This window comes from Rana temporaria, chromosome 6, assembly GCF_905171775.1.
Source record: "Rana temporaria chromosome 6, aRanTem1.1, whole genome shotgun sequence".
In the NCBI taxonomy this organism is placed as follows: Eukaryota; Metazoa; Chordata; class Amphibia; order Anura; family Ranidae; genus Rana; species Rana temporaria.
In genome coordinates this window covers 111,601,936-111,626,396 of record NC_053494.1, presented here as the reverse complement: position 1 = coordinate 111,626,396, position 24,461 = coordinate 111,601,936, and the positions used below count along the sequence as shown (strand labels likewise).

The following is a 24,461-nucleotide window of genomic DNA, read 5'->3' as shown; positions in this document are numbered from 1 at the left end:
TAATTGCATTAGCTTATAATATAAACCACATTTTTTCAATGGTGCCTATATTTTTTATTTTATTTTTATGTTGTCGGTGTAAGTGCAACTATGATTTTTGGGATGTTTTGAAGTGTGGTGCATGCTCTTTCTTTGATCATTCCACAAAATTGAAGCGCACGTCCTTTTCATCTGTTGGAAACAAATTTATAGCTAAGTCTTGTGCACAATCTGGGTGTAGAGACTAATGTGGGATTCATTTTTAGGGATCCAATATCTTCTTTTTTTTTAATGTTAATGCTTCCATTGGAAAAACATTTCAGGAATCAAAGACCTAATCATTCCAAAAGATGCGCCTGTTTAAATTGTGTTTTTCATAACCCCATGGCTTGATTACTGTTAAGCACTTTAAATACACACAATAGGCCGGCACCATCTATAGGTAGAGCACACTGCAGCAGCTAGACTGTTAAATACCTAGACTGGTTCCATGATACCAGTTGTTTGCTTGTTCCATTGGTTGTCCATAAAACATGACAATTCAATGTTAGTACACAGTGAACTGTGCTCAGGGAGATTTGATTTCTGTATAGTCCTCATAGGCTGTGGCCCAAGTGTGCAGGACCAACAGAGGTCCCTGTTGACATATATGAGCTTTGTGGAATGGCATCTGGCATCATAGTTTAGGTAAATTTTGTACAGTGTCAGTTCACCTTTCTGCATAATTTTCCAGCAGTGACTGAAATTGCGGATTACTAGCAGAGGAGTGCCTCAGATAAGGGATAGGATAATGCCAGTTGCATAAGTCTCTGTACTTGCGCTGGTGATGACCCAGTCCTTATACTATTGCCCATTACTAGTCAGGGAGGCAGAACTATCATTCAGGGCTTATGCAACATTCTTTGCCATTCGCTCTCCAGTTAAGTTTTAATAAATTAGATGGCAGCAGCTGAAAATAGGGAATGGTTCTGCTCCATGTGCATTATGCAACACATATGGAGAAGCTGCAAGAAATTGGCTGTACACGGAGTTCTCCTGTCAGGAGCGGTGTCATTCATTACTTGGTTCACCTGCTGGTGGTACTGTTGCGTTCAGCACCAAAGGGTGTAGTTTTGGTGGCCACCAGCGAGTGTCTTCCACCCGAGATACTGACAATCAAGCCACACCTGTTGTGGGACTGCTGGACTATATAAGCCCGCCCTTCACCAAGGCTCAGAGCTTCAGAATTCCTCCTGCAAACCTGATTCCTGCTTGAGCCTGACCCGTACCTGTCTTCTGTCCTGGACCCTGCATTCCGAAATCCTAACATGTACCTGTCTTCTGACCTGGACCCTGTATCCCAGACCCTAAGACCTGTCCCATGGTACCTGTTTCCAGTCCCCCTTTATCTGTTATCCCTGTTAGTTCCTTGCATTTGTGTTTACTTAGTTAGCTAGTTAGATGTGTTTTGGGTTTCCTTGTTCTTGTGCTTTTTCACTTGTTTGTTGATGGTTTATTGGTGTTGGTTGTTTAGTGTGTCTGTATCCTTAATAAATACATTTATTTCACTTATCCATCTGTTAGAAAACACAGTGAGGGAACACATTTAGCCCCTTGATCACCGCCTAGTGTTAACCCCTTCCCTGCCAGTGACATTTATACACTAATCGGTGGCTATTTATAGCACTGATCGCTATATAAATGTCACTTTTTTCAAAAAAGTGTCAAAAGTCTCTGATCTGTACGTCGCAATGTCGCAGTCCCGATAAAAATAAATAATAAAAATGACATAATTCAATTACCTATTTTGTAGGCACTATAACTTTTATACAAACCAATTAATATTCGCTTTCAAAATTGTCGCTCTTTTCTTTGTTTATAGCACAAAAAATTAAAACTGCATCGGTGATCAAATACCACCAAAAAAAAGCTCTATTTGTGGGGAAAAAGGAATATCATTTTTTTTTTTTTACGTACAACGTCGCACCACCGCACAATTGTCAGTTAAAGTGACGCAGTACCATATCGCAAAAAATGGCCCAGTCAGGAAGGGGGTAAATTCTTCTGGGGCTGAAGTGGTTAAGGGGGGGACCTGTCAGGAACAGTGTCATTACTTGGTTCACCTGCTGGTGGCACTGTTACATTCAGCACCAAAGGGTGTAGTTCTGGTTGCCACCAGCGGGTGCTGCACTATAGAAGCCTGCCCTTCACCAGGGCTCAGTGCTTCAGAATTTCCCCTGCAAGCCTGCTTTCTGCCTGACCCGTATCTGCTTCTGTCCTGGACCCTGTATCCCAAAATCCTGGCCTGTACCTGTTTACTGTCCTGGACCCTGTGTCCCAAATCCTGACCCTAAAAGCTGTCCCCTGGTACTGGTTTCCAGCCCCCCTTTATCTGTTATCCATGTTTGTTCCTTGCATTTGTGTTTACTTAGTTAGCTATTTAGTTAGGTGTGTTTTGGGATTCCGTGTTCTTGTGCTTTTTCACTTGTTTGTTGGTGTTGGTTGTTTAGTGTGTCTCTATCCATAATAAATACATTTATTTCACGTATCCATCTGTTTTCCTGATTCCTTTATGGTGCAGCCTACTGATCTGATCACTCATGCTGGATGCCTGTATATGGCATCCCTGACATCTCCTGTTGAGTTCCAGTATATCTGTAAGAGAAGTGGGAAACCAATATAACAAGTATGTAAAAAAAAAAAAAACTCCAGAAACATCAACAAGCTACTCTCCACATGAAGTTTATTACAATTTTGGTGATTTTGAAACTCTTGCCTTTTGAAGCAACCCCTCCTCTGTTTTTACTTTTTAGTTTTAATTATCAATTCTTCCTCAACTCTTCATTCTTAGTTTTTATATTGACAATAGCCTTAACTTATCTGGCTCGTGCGACCACATGGCGGCAAATTAAAGGGGACGTACTTGTACGGCCATTTGCCTGTCCGTGCCATTCTGTTGACGTAAATCTGCGTGAGGCAGTCCTTAAAGTGGAGGTTCACCCAAAATATAAATTTTTAACATTAGATTTAGGCTAATTAAGGGGAGCAGAAACAGGTATTTTTTTTTTAAATCAATGCCGTACTTACCGTTGTAGAGATAGATGTTCTCCCGCCGCTTCCGGGTATGGGCTGCGGGACTGGGCGTTCCTATTTGATTGACAGCCTTCCGACCGTCACATACAGCGTGTCACGAGTTTCCGCAAGTAGCCGAACGTCGGTGCGCAGGCGCCGTATAGAGCCGCACCGACGTTCGGCTTCTTTTGGCAACTGGTGACGCGCTGTATTAGCCTAAATCTAATGTTATTTTTTTATTTTCGGGTGAACTCCCGCTTTAAGCGGTTAATAGCCATTAATCCATCCATAATTTTGGTTTTCAGTTCACAATTTGGGAGAAAAGTAACATTCTGGGGCCTAAAAAAGGAAACCATGCTTATTTTCTGACCTTTTCAGTTACGGATTCAAACCCTCTGTCTATTTATTTATTTCGTATCTCAGCTGGCCACTATTATAATGGGAGACAAATATGACTTATGATATCATTCTTTTTCCTTTGCAGTGGTTATAGGAAAGTTTTGTAGAGAAAGACTTTTGGAACTGTGCAACGGGTAAAGGCAGAGGTTAAGAATAGGACACAGTAACATAATAAATAGATGTAAAAGAGCTGGGACTTAGCAAGCGGGACATTGCCATTCTCCTGCTAATTTCTGTGGGTAATATTGCTGACTTCAACTTATTGATGCAAATATCATCTTTGTATTCTGCTTCATTGAGTCCTTCAGAATTACAATGAGTGTTTTCATGGTTGGTCTTGGTTTTAGTGTGAACTTTAGACAGCAATAGAAATAGAATGGCTGTAACAAACTTTTTTTGGGTGATGCTCATTTCAGTAACTGCAGCAGACTAGATAAAGACTTCAAAGAACTTGTATGTCAGCTTTTTAATTATTTTTCCAATTTACATTATGAGTAGATATATTTTTTCTACCCGCAGGAAACAATAGGTCATTAAAAAATGCAAACTTTCCGAAACACTAATTATTACCAAAGGAAAGAAAGAAACAAAAGGTAGATGATAATTGGAATGTTTCAAACCATTAACATTATGGTCCTTTATGACCTTACATTCACCATACAGTTTATAAGTGTCTTTTTCAAGGCTTATTTATTTTGCCATTTAGCATTTCTTTTGATTGAAACAACAAAAGGCCAAACAAAATGCATGAAAATTGATGTGAAGGAAATATGTTTCTGTAATACCAGCCTACCTACGAAACTTTCCTGTACTGTCCTAGTTTTTACCTCTAACATAACACCTCTTATCTGTCATCCAGCTTAATACTTTTATTAGAATTATTAGAGTGGTATACTTTATTCATAGCATTAGAATGAAACTGCAGAAAAACACATACATAAACAGTTTAATACTCTTATTTTTACATTTTTTTGTAAGAAAATTATAGCCAGCTGCTATTGTGATTTACAGCTCTCTGCTAGTTATTAATCAGATGTTTTTTTTTTTTTTTTTTGTAGAGCATCACTGCTTTTTGGGTCAATCTCTTTCATCATTGCATAGAAGTGACTATGCAGATTCCCTTTCCAGTGAGCTTGCTGGAGATAGAGAGCTTACAAGGGAAGCTGCATGGCTAAAACAAGTACTGCATTGGAGAACAGAGTAATTGTTGTGTAAGGCTTAGGTTTGATGTTAGGTCTAGGTACGGTTAACTAAACTCCAAAAACAAAATGTAATGGCAAAATAAAAAGGTTATTCCAGGCTTTTATTCTTTTCTTTCCACCTGGTGATCAGCCAATGACATACCTCCTGTTAAAGAGATGCTACATTCACACCTTCACAGTATCTATGGAGGGGCAACATAACCACCATTGGACAGCAGCATTGTCAGCAGTGGAGAGAGTGTTGTTGACAAGTAGGATTTAGATGGATTTTACATGAGTGACTAACAATGCAAAGTCAACTTAAAGTGTCATTAAACCTATTTGCATATGCTTGGACTAATAGACAACGCATATCAGAAATAAACTATAGTGCATATATAGCTCAACCACTGAATTACTATAAATAACTTTTTTTATATTACTCACATCAGTCATGTAGTCATTAGCCCTTTCCTCTGCTACTATGTGGGGAATATATGGGTGAAGCTAAGTGCTAGAGTTTGATGAGTCCTGTCATAGGGGTGTACAGACATATTTTTTGAGGGGGATTCACACAGCCGATTGATGCGCATGTGAAAGTCACAAAAAGAAAAGGAAAAAATAATATTTGAAAAATGTAAAAGAGACCAGAGGCAATAATATTTCAGATTGTTTATTTCCAAAACATAATCTTTTCTAATTTGCTTAAAGATAGAGGCAGAGTTTGTGTTTCCCCATGTGACCAGCCCTTCCCAATCTGCAAACTCTCATTTAGCATACCCTGAATAACACCTGTCCTGCCCTGAATAGCCTGCTGCTAGGGCAACATTCAGACACCACCCCTTTGTCACTTGTGCTGGTAATCAGAGCCGGTACAAGGGGAGGGTGCCCTGGGCGAAGTGTGAGAGGGGGCGGGCTGTTAGCAGGCATAAGAGTATCATATGCCGGGCATCACTAAATGGCGGCCCGCGATTCACAGCCTGAGCTGCTGCTCTTCCTGGACTGCTGCAATCGCGCTATTTAATTGCCGCTTTTGTCCCCAGCCTCCTTCCACTATCATTAGCAGAGTAAAAAGGAGCGGACAGCGGAGGCGGGACCAGCACTGTGTGGAGAGCGGTAGCTGCCTATCACGTTAATCAGGAGGTGAATGGCTGCTAGGAGGCGGTCCTAGCAGCCAATCACCAGTTCACTAATATGAATAGTCAACCCAGCAGCTCCCGTACCCCGCCCAGTGCTGCTGTGCCTTCAGTTTAGGATTGTCCCACGGGTCCCGCCTCCTGCTCTCCACTCTGTAAAAGGTAGGAGAGTGAGAGGAGGAAAATATATGGAACTGGGAAGTGGGGGAATGGGGGCAGTGCTGTGTGGAGGGGTCGTGTAAAGGGGGCAATACTGTGTGAGGGGTCATGTAAAGGGAGAAATACTGTGTGGGGTGATATGTAAAGGGTGAAATACTGTGTAGGGTTATAAGTGAAGGGGCAATACTGTGTGGGGTGATATGTGTGAGTGAACTCTGTTTCAATCGCATTAAACCTAATTGAATTTGTATTGTTTTAAGTATATTCTTGTTTTGAAACGACATTGATTCTTCCTTAAAAACTGGGGGGGGGGGGGGCATCTTCGCCCTGGGCACCAAATGGACTTGTCCCAGCACTGCTGGTAATTATAGTCTGCAGGTGACAGCACTGATCTGCATATAGACTGACCTCCTTCCTGCCCTAATAAGCTCGCTGCTTCAGCATCTTGCAGGTCCTATCTTTTTGCTGTGCAGCTCATGCTGGTATGTGTAATTTACTGATGGCAGCTCTGGTGCACATTCCTTCCTTTAGCCAAATGAGAAGAGAGGAGATTGACTGTGTCACCAGCAGACAGCGGAACACAGGAGGTCTCCTCACTTGGCTAAAACAATGAATGAGTGCCAGAGCTGTCATCAGTGAATTACACTTACCATCATGAGCTGCACAGCAAAAGGATAGGACCTGCGAGTTGCTGAAGCATCAGGAGGGGGGAAAGTCAGTAAGTATCAGACCAGTGCTGTCACCAGTGAACTATAATCACCAGCATGTATGGCAAATCTGCAGGTTGCTATAGTAGCAGGCTATTCAGGGTAGGACAGGTGCGTATTCAGAGTCTGTTGACTGAGCGTTGCATACAGTGATAGGTGGGTCATGTGGGGAGGCTGGAGGGGATAGGGAGGAAACTCTGTCAATCATATTTCTGGAGTAGCTCCAGCAATACAATCTGAAAAACCACAAGAGGCAGCTAGCTGGTTAGACAAGAGGAAGTACACCATTTCCTCAGACTGGAAATTGAGCAGGTGACTCTTTACATTAGACTCCCCATCACAGATTGCTCCGGAAGTGATGTTCCGTCGCCGCCATATTGCTACACCCCACACTCCTGCACAGTAATGATAGGGTGAGAAGGGGGCAAGTGGACATCTTGTTACACCCACCAGAGTTTTAGATTTCACAGTTATTTTCAACACAAAACGGAGCTTATATGCTTAAATACAGTATTTGGAAATCCGGCGGACTGTTTAGATGTTACATTTTAAAAGCAGCGGCAAACCTGCTGACCTTACATGGTTGCTAATGTGACAGAACACCTCTGATTTTCACATTTAACATGTAAACAGTCCGTCGGATTTCCAAATACTGTATTTAAGCATATAAGTTCCGCTTTGTGTCGAAAATAACTGTGAAATCTAAAACTCCAGTGGGTGTAACAAAATGTCCGCTTGTCCTCTTCACATTCTATCATTACTGTGCAGGAGTGTGGGGTGTAGCAAAATGGCGGTGACGGAATGGGGAGCTGAATGTGACGAGACACCTGCATAGACAGGGTGGCAACAGAGGCAACTGAGGATCCTCCAGCATGGCGTTGCCATTCTTATTAGGGAAGTAATATGAATTAGCAGGATCACCAGATATTTACTGCCTAATATTCTATTTATAAAAGAAACCTTCAGCATATATAGTCAGATATAATATTTTTGTAGTTAGTGATGATTTTTTTTTAAGCAAACGTTTTTTTTTTTAGCAGTTTCAACAATATATTTTTTTTCCTTTTGGGATAAAGGTTTTACATTAATTAACAATTGCTGACCATTGTGGGCACCGTTTGTCAGTCCAAATGGTTTGTCTTGAAACCTTAACTTCTACCTTTGCTAGACACCAGTCATTAGCAGAGAAATCTAAAATCATATTGCACATAATTACAGCCTGGCCCAACCTGGAGACAGAGGGGTGGGGGATGGGAGAGTTCTGTAGTCCAGCAGGCTGGGATCACAGGAAGTTGAGAGCACATTGGATTTTAGTCACATAAACCGGTACTTTGTTGTACTATCAGTATTTTTACATTTGTTTTTTTCCCCAGACATACACTTAAAAGCATATATATATATATATATATATATATATATATATATATATATATATATATATATATATATATATATGTATTTTTTCTTTCCCCAGACATACATTTTAGTGATCGCTTCACCACTGATATAAAAGTTGGACATATTGCAAAGTTTCGTGGGATTTCCACTTTGTACATTTGACTTATTTTTTATTTTTTAAAGCTATGACTTTGTTTAGTTGCTTGCTTTATGGAGACCAATGAAGTCCCAATTACATTACCTGCTATAATGAGTAAATTCACTACCAGATTTAGTTGTTCCTAATGCACTGAAAGAATTTCTGGAAAAACTCAGACAATATTTATATGAAGTTGAAAGCCTATTTATATGCAAAGGGCAAAAGTCTAACAAGGCTCAAGGATACATGTGTTAATGCAGCTGTGACACTGCGTGAGCTTTCAGAAGCAGTCATGTAAGATTTTAGCTGAGATTTATTTCAAGACAAAAGCATTTTTTATCAGTTACGATTTACAATACGACAAACACTGTTAAAAGGTATTATAATGTGCTAGTACATTTACATTAACAAAATAGGTTCTATTATGGACAGATATTTAAAATTAATTTTTTCTAAATTAACATATATTTAACTGTCATAAAAGGAGAACAAAACGAGTATAAACCCATCACACATCTCCCAGTTTAAACTGAGCTTAAAAAATATAACTAGAAGTTACCTTTAGAGGAAATAACATCAAAATGATGAAAAGATCAACAGAAATTCTCCTTAAAAAGACTTTCCCATAACCCTGCACCCTTACAGGAAAAGTCATCATATGCATACATTTCATCTGCCTAAAGGTACCTTCTGTTAATAATCTTTCATATTATATTCTCAATCTTAATTGCCCAGGTTTGTGGGCCTTACCATTAAGTGAACTTGTGCCAAGGCGATGACCAGTGTATTAGTGGTTAGCACTTCTACTCTGCAGATCTAGAGTCAGATATTTTGCACAAGTGGTAAAAGCACTTCAAAACATGCCCTTATTCACCTCTGTAGCTGTAGCCACTGTGGATACATTTGTTTTCCAGGTTTACAATGTAAGCACTGAAATCACAGCTCCACTCTTATTTTCTATGGCAGCACAAACTTGACATCTGCTAGCCTTCTAACAGACAAACAGTTAGGCTGGGTTCACACTATTGCGAATCGGATGTGGATTTGTTTTATTTTTAACTTTATTGGAAGTCTACACAAACACAAAAGGAAATGCTACAAACTAAAATGACACACTACAAATATTTAAATAGTGCTATCATACAAATATTTAAAAAGTTTACAAACACAGTCCACACTATATTGCAGCTAGATTCTCTATATATTCCATGGTGTATGAAAAGAGACTGTCCAAATAAGAAAAGTAAAATTTCCTCTTTCAAGATGATAGGCTGTCACCAACACCTCCACACACGAAGAAGCGGAGGCAACAAATTAAACTCTTACCAGATTCAACTGGATCAAAAGCATAAACACCATAGACTTGGTCTCTCGCTCTCTCCAATCACCCAGGAAAGCTGCTCCAGGAGGTTTGAATCGCGCAGTAATAAGCTCAATCCAGGACAAAAAAAAAACTTGATAGTGTAATCCCGTTTTAACACTTTATTGTTTTGTAAACTTCAAAACCCCCTCTTAGGAATTCCACTTACAGAAATAAATAACACACAGGCATAGAAATAAGAAAGATCCCTTCAGCAAACCATACGTGGATAGGGTGGTGTCCCCTACCACATTTAGCTGCACTTGCCAGCGGTAGAGGACACGGTGTCCCCGAGCTGTGTGCTGAAGTCACTGATGGTCGTCGTAAAGCTACACTCGACACGTTTTGTTATCCACAACATCATCTGAGGGTGTGGCTTTAGGGTGAGACATACCATCCTTTATACTGTGACTGGCCATAGATATTTAGCCCTTAGCGTCTTGCAGCTTTCAACCTTAATCCAGATATCGCTTTCTAGACAGAGGGACAGTGAGTGCAGGCACGGTGCATCAGAGCAGCCAGCATTGTCCAACCGGCATACACGAACGTCTGTTCTTTGGAAAGACTCCGTCAGCACCACACACACACCGATGCCTGCAAATCAATTATTCATTCCAGTTGATTCGACTATCATTATACCGTATTATTAGCCTATTATGCTACACAGTATATACAACCACTTTACTTGGGTACTTTATTCAGGTATTTGCAGGGCACTGTGCTGTGATTGAGTGACTTGTGGTGGCATACAGTGTCCTGCATGTTTGCATTTTACTTCACATCACACCAGCATTGTTGGATGAATCCAGCAAATAGAAAACAGCTGCTTTCAATGTGCCCTTTGCAGGGACTGGTGTTGATGCAGTGTGAACAAATTCCAGTCACCACACTTGGGTGTCCGTTTATGAAAGAGAGAAAAGCCGATCTCTCAGATGATCTCTCAAGCGTGCCAGTTTATGAAACTAAGGTGAGGAGTGGAGAACATGTTCTTCACTTCTCATCACAGGACACACCCTTCTGTCATTCACTTTTAAGTCGTGTACACATGATCGGTTTGTCCGATGAAAACAGACCAATGGACAGTTTTCATCGGACAAACTGATCGTGTGGGCCCCATCATTTTTTTTCCATCGGTTCCAATATTTTAAATTTTTCCTATGTATAAAAAAACTATAGAAAAATCAGTTTGTCTGTGTGGAACTCCACAGACAAGAATCTTGTCTGTTGCTATCCTCTGGTCCAACTGATACTAGAGTGTCACCTCCCACCTAGAAACCCCTTAGGACCACCCTATCCACATCCTGCCCCACCCTAATATCTTCCAATGAGGTAATACTTAATAATTAAGTACTTGCAGTGCACTTGTAGTGCAAAGTGGATTTGCCTTTTGTAAATAACCCCCACCATGTCTTATATTCTTATTAGACAGATTAGCCCTTCATGTCACACATGCAAATTCTGTTACACCATATTTTGTATCTTTCAGAGATTTTCAATAAGGCATTGTTCAAATTTAGAGTGGGATGTAATCTTGCTTGTTGGAATAATTAGTAGCTGCCTACACATATAACTGTAGGACTTTCCACTAATTTAATATTTCATGCAATTGACTCATAATTGTAATACAACTATTTAGACTCACAAATGAGTTTGGCTTGATAACAAGCACACATTGTAATATAACTGTTATAAAAAATCTGAGGACTCCAAAATGTGCTTATTTGTAGAAGGATCTGCAACACAAAGTAAAAATGACTCTGTTGGTATAGAGAATATTATTGTTGCTAGTCATTATTACTTTACTGTATAACTGCCAGTTACTGGCAATGAGTATTTCTATACCCTAAGTTTAATGCTGAACTTCATGCTTCTCTCCCACACCACACACTTCTGGTAAGTCTTCTCCTTTGTTGAAATCGATTGCTCTGAATTTCCTGCAGATTTGCATCTCCACAGTATAACAATTTGAAGCTGCAGCAGCTATCTTGAGCCCACATTAATTTCCTGTTTGAATGACTTCAGTCATCAATCCCCTCTCCTCCTGATCCATACTGTCATTGGGATTTCTTCACAGCTATTAGCTTTCTTAGCCAACAATAATTTTTGCTCTTTGTCATTTGTGGGCATGGTCTTTAACCACTTCCATACAGGGCATTTTCACCCCCTTTCTACCCAGACCAATTTTTAGTTTTCAGCGCTGTTGCACTTTGAATGACAATTGCGCGGTCATGAAACACTGTACCCAAATAAAATCTTTATTTTTTCCCCCACAAATAGAGCTTTCTTTTGGGGGTATTTGATCATCTCTTTCCGTTTTTTTTTTTTGCGCTATAAACAATAGAAAAGCAACAATTTTGCTTTACTTTTTGATATAATAAATATCACAATTAAAAAAAAAAAAAAAAACGTTTTTTTCCCTCAGTTTAGACCGATACATATTCTTCTACAAATTTTTGGTAAAAAAATCGCAATAGGCGTATATTGATTGGTTTGCGCAAAAGTTATAGCATCTACAAAATAGAGGATAGATTTATGGCATTTTTATTTTTCGATTTGTTTTTACTAGTAATGACGGCGATCTGCGATTTTTATTGTGACCGTGACATTGCGGCGGACATATCGGATACTTTTGACACGTTTTTGGGACCATTCACATTTATACAGCGATTAGTGCTATAAAACTGCACTGATTACTGTGTAAATGTGACTGGCAGAGAAGGGGTTAACACTAGGGGGCGCTGAAGGGGTTAATATGTTCTCTATTGAGTGATTCTAACTGTAGGGGGAGGAGGACTCACAAGGGGAGGAGATCGATGTGTGTTCCTCTGTACTGGAAACACACATTGGTCTCACATCTGGCAGGAGGTGGTCACACACACAGATCCACGCTCCTGCCATGACAGCGGGCAATCGCGGGTGCCCGGCAGACATCGTGGCCGCCGGGCACGCGCACCGTGTCACGAGCGGTGCCGCGGGCCCCCTAGATGGCCAGAAGGGAAAGGACATCATATGACGTCCACCCGGAGGAAGGGAGAGTTCCTGCCGGCGTCATATTGTTATGTAAGGAAGGGGTTAAGGATGTTTTCAGTCACTGTACTGCTGTTCCTGAGCATTACATTAAGGAAGATAGAAAAAAGTTGCAGAGCTTGATCCTTAAAATAAATCATAAAAGTCTATAATAAAAGTTAATTAGAGATATCCAGAAAGGCTTCTGACAATAAAGTGCAGCCAATCAGCGTTTAAGTGAGGGGACCACCACACACCCAAACACACTGCCTCTTACCCCTCCCTCCAGACCCTCATTACAAAGGTCAAACACGTAGTGGGCAGTAGTGAAATGGAATCATGAGAAACAGTTATGCTTCCCAGATAATCCAAAAGTCTCCTCTCAAACCTGATCATGCACATGGAGGGACAAAAGAGACACTCGTAGTGCAGAGATCTCAAACCAATTTAATAGATAATGTAAAATAACACTCACATGGTAGATGTGTAAACTCATTGTCTCTGTTACAAAACAGCCAATTTTTCAAACCAACAAGATGGCCACTGCATCCCGGCATACAGAAGCGTTGTGCATCTCTAGCTCCTACATATGCGTTTCATCATCAGATGACGTTGTCAGGGGCGTGCTAGATGGATGCTCAAGCTTAATATATAGGTGGGACACATATGCAAAGCGGTGGCTTGGTGATTGCATTCCGCACGCCGTAAGAGGCCAATCACACTCCAGGGAAGCCTTAATACATATACCAATAAAAGCTTCCATGCCAAGAGACAACGCCATCTTGTGGTTATAAAAAAATATTACACTGTAAATCAATTGAATAACAAAAACATTAAAGGGGTTGTAAAGGTTCGTTTTTTATTTTCTAAATAGGTTCCTTTAAGCTAGTGCATGGGTTCACTAACCTTTTCCTTCGATTTCCTGTCTAAAAGTTTTTTTTTCTTTGTTTTCTTTGTCTGAATTTCTCACTTCCTGTTCCTCCTCAGTAAGCTGTTCTGGCTGACTAACCCCCAGCCAGAACAGCTCAGATGATGGGGGCAAGCTTACTGAGGAGAAACAGGAAGTGAGAAATTCAGACAAAGAAAAAAACATTTAGAAGGGAAATCGAAGTTAAAGGTAAGTGAACCAACAATGCGCAAGCTTAAAGGAACCTATTTAGAAAATTGAAAAAGAACCTTTACAACCCCTTTAAACAAATATACACAAACCAACCCCAATAAATCACACAAACCCCACAAAAATTACAAAAATAAAAATGTATTTATACAAATTGATACCTTTTTAAGCATTATTGATTAAGGCATTCACATCTCATTCAATATTCATATCAAAAGGAGTGTAAGTCTTGGCCTTATAGATCCACTGAGTTTCTAATTTGGACATTTCCCTAATCACATAACTGCCTCTCCAACTGCTGGTGAATCTATTTATTGGCAAAAACACTGTTCTCTCTGGATTTCAGTTGTGATGTATGGCATAGTGCTTAGATAGGCTGTGTTTAGGGAAGCCCTTTTTATATATTTGCTACATGTTCATTTAATCTAGTTTGGAGCATATGAATAGTACGACCAATGTTCTCAAAGTCGCACAGACATCGGTTAAGATATATCACGTTCTTAGATGTACAAGTTACAAAAGGCTTGCTAAAAAACTGTTTATGGGTACAGTTGGACTCAAAAGACATCTCTGAGCATTGAGTTTACAGATTGAACACTTTCTACATGGAAAGAAGCCACCCAGATTTGGCAAAAATTAGATTTTTTTGGGAGGTTTATATTACATTGCGTGCTATCTATTACATTGGGTGCTGTCTAAAGTTTGAGGGGAGGAATTCCCTTTATAGACAACCGTTGTCGTACCAGGGAGATGAGGTCCCAAGATCCTATCATTCTGCAACATCTCTCCAATGTTTTCATAAGATTCTTTGCACGGATAATGCTGAGTGAAATATGCAGTAAAAAAAAAAACATAGTTCATCTCTATCTTTCTCGTTGGCACGCAAAAGTGCCTGATCCAATTCCACTGGGTCATAGCCTTTTTCAATGAACTTTTGCTTCAGAGAGGAGGCTTCCTGCACAAAGTCATCATGATTAGCGCAGTTCCTCCTAAGCCTTAGGAACTCTCACAGGAACATATTTTAACCAAGCAGAATAATGACAGCTCTTGGTATTAAAACATTTGTACCTGTCAGTTTCCTTAAAATTTGTAGATGTTACAATGGCTCCATCAATAACCCTAATTCGTAGGTCCAAAAAATCAAACTCTACTTTACTGAACTCCATATTGCAACCTAATGCCCCTCTCATTGGTATTTAGCTCCATCATAAAGTCAGCAAGAGAGTCCTGATCACCATCCCATATGAGTTGGATGTCGTCTATGTACCTTTTCCAGAGAATTAACTCCAATCTGGATCTCTCATAGACAGCTACCTCCTCCCACTTGGACATGCTGGACACAAATTTGGCCCCCATGGCCACACCCCTATTATGTAAAAAATAGGAGCCACAGAACCAAAAATAATTGTGACCCATTTCAAAATACAAAAGTGATGGGAAAAATGTCTCTGGATATTCGCCAGGTCATCTGATTGCAAAAAATGCTGCACCACCTCACGCCCATGCAAATGAGATATAACAGTATACAGGGATGCTACATCATAGCAAGTAGATAACTATCCTTCTATTCTACCGTTTTTAAAATATTAATTACCTGTGTAGTGTCTATGAAAAAAGATGGAGTTTTTACCACAAGTGGCGGCAAAAAATTATCAATATACTTTCCCATCCTGGAAGTCACTAAATCAATGCCTCTTATGATCGGCCTTCTTGGCGGTGTACTGGATTTTTGGTAGGAAGGTAATGGATCACTGGTACTTGGGGGGGCACAGGAATCAAGAAGGAATTCTCCTTGGAAACTTATTTTTCTGGTGACCATCCTCAACCAAAGCAACCAGTTCTTTTTTGTACTTAGGAGTGGGATTACCAGTAAGAGGGACATAAGTATACTGATAAGAAAACAGCCGTAACATCTGTGACTTATAGGCTGCAGAGTCAAGAATCACAACGCCCCCCGGTCCTTATCGGCAGGGCGTACCACTATATCATTCTGTTGCTTTAAAATATCCAATCTCTTTTTAAACATATAGTCATGCCTAGTTTATCCTAAATTGTAAGCGATCAAAATCTTTGGTCACCAAATCCCTGAATTCTGAAATTGAGGGAGCCGTGTTCCCAGGCAGATTAAAAAGTGAGGCATTAGGTAATGCTGTTTTCCTAATTTCAGCGGAGGCCATCCTTTTGCAACAAAAGGGATTTGTAATCATGCATCTCTCAATGTTTATCTTACTGATAAACTTTTGAACATACATTAATGTCTCAAACTTATTTAAAGTTTGTGGGGGATTTAGGGCATGATTTAGCACATATTTCTCCTCATTGGTAATAGCAACTGTGCTCAAATTAAAAAGGCTGAGTCCTTTGAACCCGCTTTGTTTTTTGAGTGGACCCGCCTCCCCCCTCTGGAGCCTCTTTTGGATCTATTAGACTTTTTACGTAATTTTTTCCATTGTTATGTTGGCCATTATGAGCATTCCCCCTACCCGAGTACACTGAACCAGAGGGATAACTATGTTGTGGTCAATAGTCATTATTGCCATTGTAGGGCATGGCTGGAGAAAAATCCCTATCCTGCTTTCGTTGGGCTTCCCAATCAGATGAATGTTTAGTGATATACCTTATCTCAGAAAAGTGAGTACACCCCTCACGTTTTTGTAAATATTTTATTATATGTCTTTATGTGACAACACTGAAGAAATTACACTTTGCTACAATGTAAAGTAGTGAGTGTACAGCTTGTATAACAGTGTAAATTTGCTGTCCCCTCAAAATAAAAACCAATGGCAAAACAAAAGTGAGTACACCCCTAAGTGAATATATCCAAATTGGGCCCAATTAGCCATTTTCCCTCCCCGGTGTCATGTGATTCGTTAGTGTTACAAGGTCTCAGGTGTGAATGGGACGCAGGTTTGTTAAATTTATTGCTATTATTGCTCTCACTCTCTCATACTAGTTACTAGAAGTTCAACGTGGCACCTCATGGCAAAGAACTCTCTGAGGATCTGAAAAAAACAAAACAATTGTTGCTCTACATAAAAATGGCCTAGGCTATAACAAGCTTGCCAGGACCCTGAAACTGAGCTGCAGCAATTTGGACATGTTCACTTAGGGGTGTACTTTCTTTTGTTGCCAGTGGTTTAGACATTAATGGCTGTATGTTGAGTTATTTTGAGGGGACAGCAAATTTACACTGTTTTTCAAGCTGTACGCTCACTACTTTTACATTGTAGCAAAGTGTAATTTCTTCAGTGTTGTCACGTGAAAAGATAGAATAAAATATTTACAAATATGTGAGGGGTGTACTCACTTTTGTAAGATACTGTGTGTGTGTGTGTATATATATATATATATATATATATATATATATATGTATACCCAAATTCCATTTTTTTGCTGCTGTGATCCAACTTTCTGTTAGAGTGTGCATTCATCATTTATGGTCCTACTGTATGTAGAAATGTAGCCACCCTCTTTTGCTCACCTTCTGCGATGGACTAGGGACTATGGAGATCATAGTGTATATGGAGCAGTACGCATGGTGGTAACTGAAGTGCACTGCTCGGTTCCAAACATATAAAAATAGGGGGGGGTGGAGCTTATTGAGGATGTTACATTTAATAGTGGGTTAGTATAGCTTTTACATTACAAGTAAGGGGACAGTCTGTGGATCTATAATTAGTTATGCTAACATTTACTAGACTGCAGACAACCAGCAGTTGGACCACCAAGTGGTAATACATCTTATAAACACATGTCTCCATTTTCAGTGTATAATGCCCACTTTGCAGCTACTCCCCAACTCTGAAAATGTGTTTGTATACAAATAATTACATTAACCATAGGTTATTCTGGTTACAAACAATCTCAATAATGCAAAAACAAATACAAAAATACAATTTTCTTCATACAGGGGGAAATTTTGCTCTAAATAAACTGAAGAAACTACAGTTAAAAACATAACAAGGAAATGGCTTCTATCTCCAGAGCTTGAAATTTAAAATCTGACATGACATTACTGAAGGTTAATTGCAGTAGAGATACTGCTTTTATATTCTGAGCTTATTCAGCAATTTTGCAGCGCTAACCATCAATTTAGGAGGCAGAACATAATTAAACACATGTTTATTTTCAGTCACCTTTGGACTGGTCAGCAGAGATGCAGGAAAGCAGTAAAATAAAAATGTGTAGAGTCAGTCGCAGTGAAGTGCGCTATGAACTTCTGAGCTACCTCAAATTCATTAATGCTGGAACATCCATTAAATTGTTTTTCTTCTTAAGGTTTACATTTGAAGTGCTCCATGCAATTTAGAATAAATGTCACAGTCACATTTCATCCATAACTTTTAAAGTAGAAATGTTAAACTGTAGCATCCCTGGATTAAAAAAAAAACATTTTAATGATTACATATTTTTCTATAAAACAAATTCCATGTTACTATTATTAATTTGGCATTTAGGTGGCAATTTAGTTATCCAGAGGTTCGTAAACAGGGGTACCTATAATCCTTGGGAGCATTGGACTGAATCTCTGAATAATTTAAAGCTGAACCCCAGAAAAAGAAAATACTATCTAAATAAAAAAAAAACGTTGCCTTCGCACAGAAGCTTCCTGTAATAAAGACCATACATTGCTACTTTCTTTCCTTGATTAGGGTGACTGGTCTTGTCTCCACCTCCTTCTGTAGTTGTTTGCAGTCAACCTGTAATGGGTGGAGTTTGCTGGGTTCTACCCACAGCTCTGCTCCCTACACAGGCTATACACAGCACAGTGATGGTGTCACTACTTTTACAAGATAATAATTGGTGCACACATGGAACAAAAACAGAATAATTCCGCGCTGTCTAGGATGGTAATCAGCTACAAAACCAATCGACAAGTGAAAAAAACAAACAAAACATATAAATAGTAGCGCTAAAAGTTATACCACATGATGAACACTGTGTATAAATTACAAAAATTAAATAAACATGTATGTGTGAATACATATATTGAATGGATATAACTGAAAAAGTCTCTATGGTGACATATATAAAAATAGTAACAGTCCAATGGAATGTAGAAGTGATGATGCTCCCCCCAATCCAAACGTGACAAACGATATGTGAAAAAGAAGAAGAAGAAGCCGCCACCAACTGGAGAGAGGCTTACCGGAACAATTGAACCCTGAAGAACATACGTTCAAACGGGTCAAACAAGCATGATAAAAAACCTGTAGGACCGATCATCAGCTGCAGCTCTCGTAATGGTAAATGGTGAATGATAGATGCTTATGGGGAATGAACCACCGGTGGTCAAACAACAAAGCCAAAGGGAGAGTCTTCAAAAAAGGGAAAAAAGGAGCACATAGCGTAATAATATAAATTAAAGTGTTTTAATGTACGTAAGAACACTTACATTGGATGATAAGCTATCATCTATTTACCTTGGGTTTTCACACCTTGATGCATTGGATGTCGCATGGGAGCTGCAGCTGATGATCGGCCCTACAGGATTTTTATCATGCTTGTTTGACCCATTTAATATATGTATTCACACATACATGTTTATTTTATTTTTGTAATTTATACACAGTGTTCATCACATGGTATAACTTTTAGCGCTACTATTTATATGTTTTATTTGGTGCACACAGTTGGATTTAAATTTGTGTGGCTACTTGGGAACATATTTAAATGAAGGATTTTGTGCCTTGATTTTTTGGAAAAGTCAGGGACTTCTTTTCTACATTTCTTATGCATAGGGCAGCCCATTGAAATGAATGGGCTGGCCAAGGCACAACATGCAGAAATGCATGAAAACTGTGCCTTACAGGAGACTCCACCTGCATAAACAAACCAATCATCCATGCGACCAGGGTACCTGTGAAAGGAGGCTCCACCTGCATAAACAAACCAATCATTCATGTGACCAGAGTACCTGTGAAAAAGGGACTGTTAAATAATTTTTTACACTATTATATTGAGATTTTTTACATTTTTTTAAAGCCCTGTGGAGGGGGCATTGGTGAAATATCAGTGGTCTAAACAGACCCCTGATGTCTCACTTTTGAGATCCACACAGATTCCTCAATCCCTTTTTCTGCAGCCTCAGCTGCACTGCTGAATGAATGACCAGGAGGCTTTTTGTACAGAGGCTTTTCTGTTTAGTAACAATCTAAAGCACAGTAAACACAGTTTAATGTGTTTCAATTATGAATGAACACAGGAACAATTGGTACCAATTACTCACTGTGTTGATTCAGTAAATGAATGGCATTTTTACTCCCCCGCCTCCATCCTGACACTGGTCCCCTATGTCCAACACCAGATGACAGCAAGAGAACAGAGAGGAGAAGAAGCTGACTACTACGGGATAGAGGGGTGGGGGTCAAGACACACAGGAGGATCAGAGCTACGAAAAGCTTAATCATGGGGGGATATGGGAATTTGGATCATGGAGCAAAGGGGGTCTGGAGAGGCAGGGGGTGCCACTACTGGAACCGATTCCTCTGTGGCTTCTCTGGCAGCAGCTGAAAGGCAACGGGAGAGAGAGAAAGAAAAGCCAGTTGCACTGCAGGGGAACCCCAGTATTTGACTTTCTATGCCTCTCTGGGCCCTCCAGTTAAATTTATGGGGCTTTAGCCCCATACCAGAGGGCCGGTGCTACCCCCTTATTGGTGGTCCTGCCCTCAGGTATGAGATATGTATACTTACAAGCTGAACCATTGTAAGTAGTCAATAAAGATCAAACCTGGAGTTCAGTTTTAAATGATATGAATATAAGTGGTACACCATTTCAACTTATAGTACTGCACTGTGGGAATTAATATGAGTAATTGGGGCACATTCATTCTCTTTTTACATAATTAGAAATATTTTCATGTCATGGTTAAGTCTTGAGCTGAGAAAATCAGGTATAAAGTACAGTTTACTTTTTTGACCTGTTTAAAAATATGTTTTTATGGTAGGAATGCCCATCTGATAAACACTGTATCTTTATTAACTGCAGGCATTATACTTGGATCCTTGTCCACCATCTATTGGAGTACTGCAGAGACCACCAGTCATACCTAGAATTGAACGTGGAACAATTTCTTTCCAGAGAATAGAGAGGACAAGTTGTACAGAACTCCTACAAGAAAATTCGGACAGTGGGAAAGAGGAATTGGACATGGTGTGGTAATTACCTATCAACAGTCAATAGAGAATCATTTACTATCTGAAAAGACTGCTTCTTCTCCAAGGGACACATGTTCCATTACTTCTGATTTCTTAAAAGGAATATGTAGTGTATCTTCAGTAAGTACACATTTTGATTTATAATGTAAAGTTTTTGCGAAAGTAATTTTGATATGATTTTGACTTTTTTGTTTGCTGTTTTTACAAAGTATCTCTATATACTAAATTGTAATTTCTGTTAGAGCCGGTTCACACAGGGGCGACTTGGGATCCGACTTTAAGTCGCCCCAAGTCACCCCAAGTCGCGCTGTTTTAATGTATACTATTGAAGTCGCTCCGACTTCAGAAAAGGTTCCTGTACTACTTCAATCCGACTTCTAGGAAACTTGTACCCATGAATTTCAATGAAAGTCGCCTCCAAGTCTGATCCCCAGTCTTAACTGAAGCAACTTTCCAGGAAGTAAAAATAGTTTTCTCTGAAAACCCCTCCCTCCCACAGAGCTGATTACTCTTTGATTGCCCACTGGCAAAGTCCCCTGTCCTGGAGGTGACTTCAAGTCGCGCTGTCGTTCACGCTCAAGTCGCGCTGAGGTCACCTCGTAAAGTCGCGCACAAATTCGTGTTGCCCCTGTGTGAACCGGCTCTTATGCCGCATACATAAGACCGTTATTCATGTCATGGAAAAAAACAACGTTTTTCTCTACGTGATTCCTCTCAAGCCTGCCTTGCATACAAATGATCGTGATAAAAAATGCTCGAGCAAAGCGTGTGACGTACAACACGTACGACGGCACTATAAAGGGGAAGTTCAATTCGAATGGCGCCACCCTTTGGGCCGATTATGCTAATTTCCTGTCTCATAACTTGCTTCTGAGCATGCACGTTTTTTCCCCGTCGTTAAAGCGTACACACGACTGTTTTTCACGACGAGAAAAACGGCGACGTGAAAAACGACGAGAAAAAATAGAGCAGGTTCTAAATCCTTAATGGTCATTTTTATCATCGAGAAAAATGCTCTGGAGCCTACACACGACTATTTTTCACGACCAATTAAAAAAATTGCATTTTTCTCATCATGAAAAACAGTTGTAGGTATGTGGCATTAGTAATATCTATTTGTCTTAAAGTAAAAATGGTACTTAATCACCTTTAAATCCAATATTGAACCAATTTCCTTTTGGTTTTAATAGGACCAGAGTGGTTTTAAATGGTTAGACAATGGTCACAATAGACAGGCTTGGTCCAATGTTGTCAGAATCAGATAACTTGATTTGAGAAATACCAAGCAGCCATAACTGAGTTGCATGCATGTAAATAGAATGCACCTGCAAAGAGTTTGCAGTTAGTAAGTGGGTAAGGTACAGGTAGGAAAGTATTTTAATAAAAAAATGTATGTTGTGAATGATGCACAGTTCTTTAGCAAGCTAAATGTTTAAAATCTACATTAAGATGGAAAGTGTATTTGTCCTTGTGAGAGGCTATAACAGGTTCTTCTTCAGTAGGTAGATGAATCTGAATTTGACAGTTCATTTCCAGACTATTTTGTGGTTTTAGTACATATTACACTGTTTTTTTTTAGCAGTTATTAAACTCCCTGTTTTAAGTATTATGAATGTCAAAATTAACATTAAAGAGGAAGTAAACCCTCATGTTTAAAAAAAAAAAAAAAACCTGCAAGAGAAAGGAATAATGAGCTAGTTTGCACAGCATACTAGCTCATTATGTGACACTTAACCTTAGATTGAAGCCCCCGAAGTCCTCCTCGGTCCCGTCCACCTCCGCCGCCATGTCCCCTGGATCTTCTTTCTGTTTTTGGCACTCCGGCGCTGTGATTGTTTGGAGGGGCAATGACGTCACTCTCGCGCATGTGAGTGGGACCGGTAGGTCCACGCGCATGCGCGGAAATACAGCATTAAGCCAATTAATGTCATTAGAAAAAGCTAAACTCTCAGTGCGCCTGCGCCATTGTCTATTTTTTTGTCATTTTAGTAAATATCTCCTAAACCGTGCAGGTTTAGGAGATATTTCTTGCACCTACAGGTAAGCCTTAATCTAGGCTTACCTTTAGGTGCAAGTTGTGTGGTTGGGTTTGTCATAGACCTTGGAATGCAGAAGTGTTCCTCTTTGAAATCTGTTACACAGTGGGGGGTCTTCTGCCCTGTCTTAAAGGGTCACTAAAGGAAAAAAATTTTTTTTGCTGAAATGACTGTTTACAGGGTATAGAGACATAAAAGTTAACCGATTCCTTTTTAAAATGATTAAAAATAGATTAAATTCAATCATATAATGTGCCTACAGTTTCACTTTCATTTTTAAACTGGTTTCATGTTTCTGTGAAGTTAAGAGACCCACAGAACAAAAACAAACAAATCCAGGGCAGTGTTTTGTTTTTAAAATGAATCTGATTGGTTCTGACCAATAGGAAAGCGGTTGTTGGGGGCGGGATGTTCCAAATTCTGTATAAAAGTGTGTTGTGTACTTCCAATAAAGGTCTTCCTGTTTGAACTTACATACAGCCTGCCTGGTGTTTGTTCTAATGGATTCCGAACGTCACATAGCAGTAGTTCGGATCCCGCAGCCTTGGATGACCGAACCATCAGACGTTGCAATCTGCAAGCTGACTCACTAGTAGCAGAGGAGTGTCGGGAGAGCGGAACCGAGCGAGCAAGGGTCTCGTTACAGGGTTTACAACCACTTTAAGTGAAAAGTGCACTACTCAGTAGCCTTACACATACATAATTGTTAATACCTAGTACTTGTGCATATTTTTACTTAAAAATATGCTGGCTGCAGGGACCCTAAAAACTGTATGTCTCTCGGGTAGTATTTTTATTTATTTTTGAGTATACAGTTTTGTGGTTTTAAACGTATTCTGCTTCATACCATGCTCCCAGTGCATTGACTCTAGCTCACAAAAGATTAAAATACCCTAATAAAAATTCTAGAAAATAAGTCACTTCAGGCCTTTCATGTGTTGGTATTTTATAAATGTGTAACAATATAGCTTGACTCAATTTATTTAGACGTTTACAAGGGAGTCCCCAAGTTACAAACATCCGACTTACGAACAACTCCTACTTACCAACGCAAGGCTGAGTGGCCACTTTTTGACAGCGGGCACATTCAACATAACCTTTTCGACGGCGGGCACATTTGACGGGATCTTTTAGACGATGGACACATTAGACGGGACCTTTTCGACGGCGGGCACCTTTGACGGAACCTTTTCGTCGGCAGGCAAATTCGACAGAACATCGTAAAACAACGTATCTGCCGTTCTGCACATGCTGTTCCAACTTACGAACATATTCGACTTAAGAACAAACCTAAAGTTCCTAACCCGTTTGTAACTCGGGGACTGCCTGTATATGAAGAAATGCCAGCAAATTTATTTTTTAGGCTGTATTTAGTGTACCATATATTTATATTGCAGTTTATTAATTGGTAAATAAACTGCTAAATATATTTATCTAAATGTTTATTGTATATTACCACTGCCTATGAATTCTTTAGGTTCTAGAGAAAATTCTGTACATTTTAAGCTAGCCAAAGACCATATATGGGTGAGTTGGTTGTACCGAAGAAGATCGCTCAATCGACTTCAGTGCAACCAGCCTCTCACTTTTTCTGCAAAATGCACTGGACCTGCTGTGGAGATATTTGAACTGGCT

General features: G+C 39.7%; 1 protein-coding gene across 6 annotated transcripts in view; it reads left to right on the top strand.

The window, feature by feature from the left end:
• Positions 1-24,461, top strand: part of GULP1 (GULP PTB domain containing engulfment adaptor 1) — a 779,810-nt gene that overhangs the window by 184,099 nt on the left and 571,250 nt on the right. For all 6 annotated transcript variants that reach the window (XM_040357182.1, XM_040357181.1, XM_040357183.1 and 3 more), the window contains exon 2: positions 20,621-20,910. The gene's annotated coding sequence lies outside the window, so the exon portion shown is untranslated. The remainder of the gene's footprint in view (positions 1-20,620; positions 20,911-24,461) is intronic.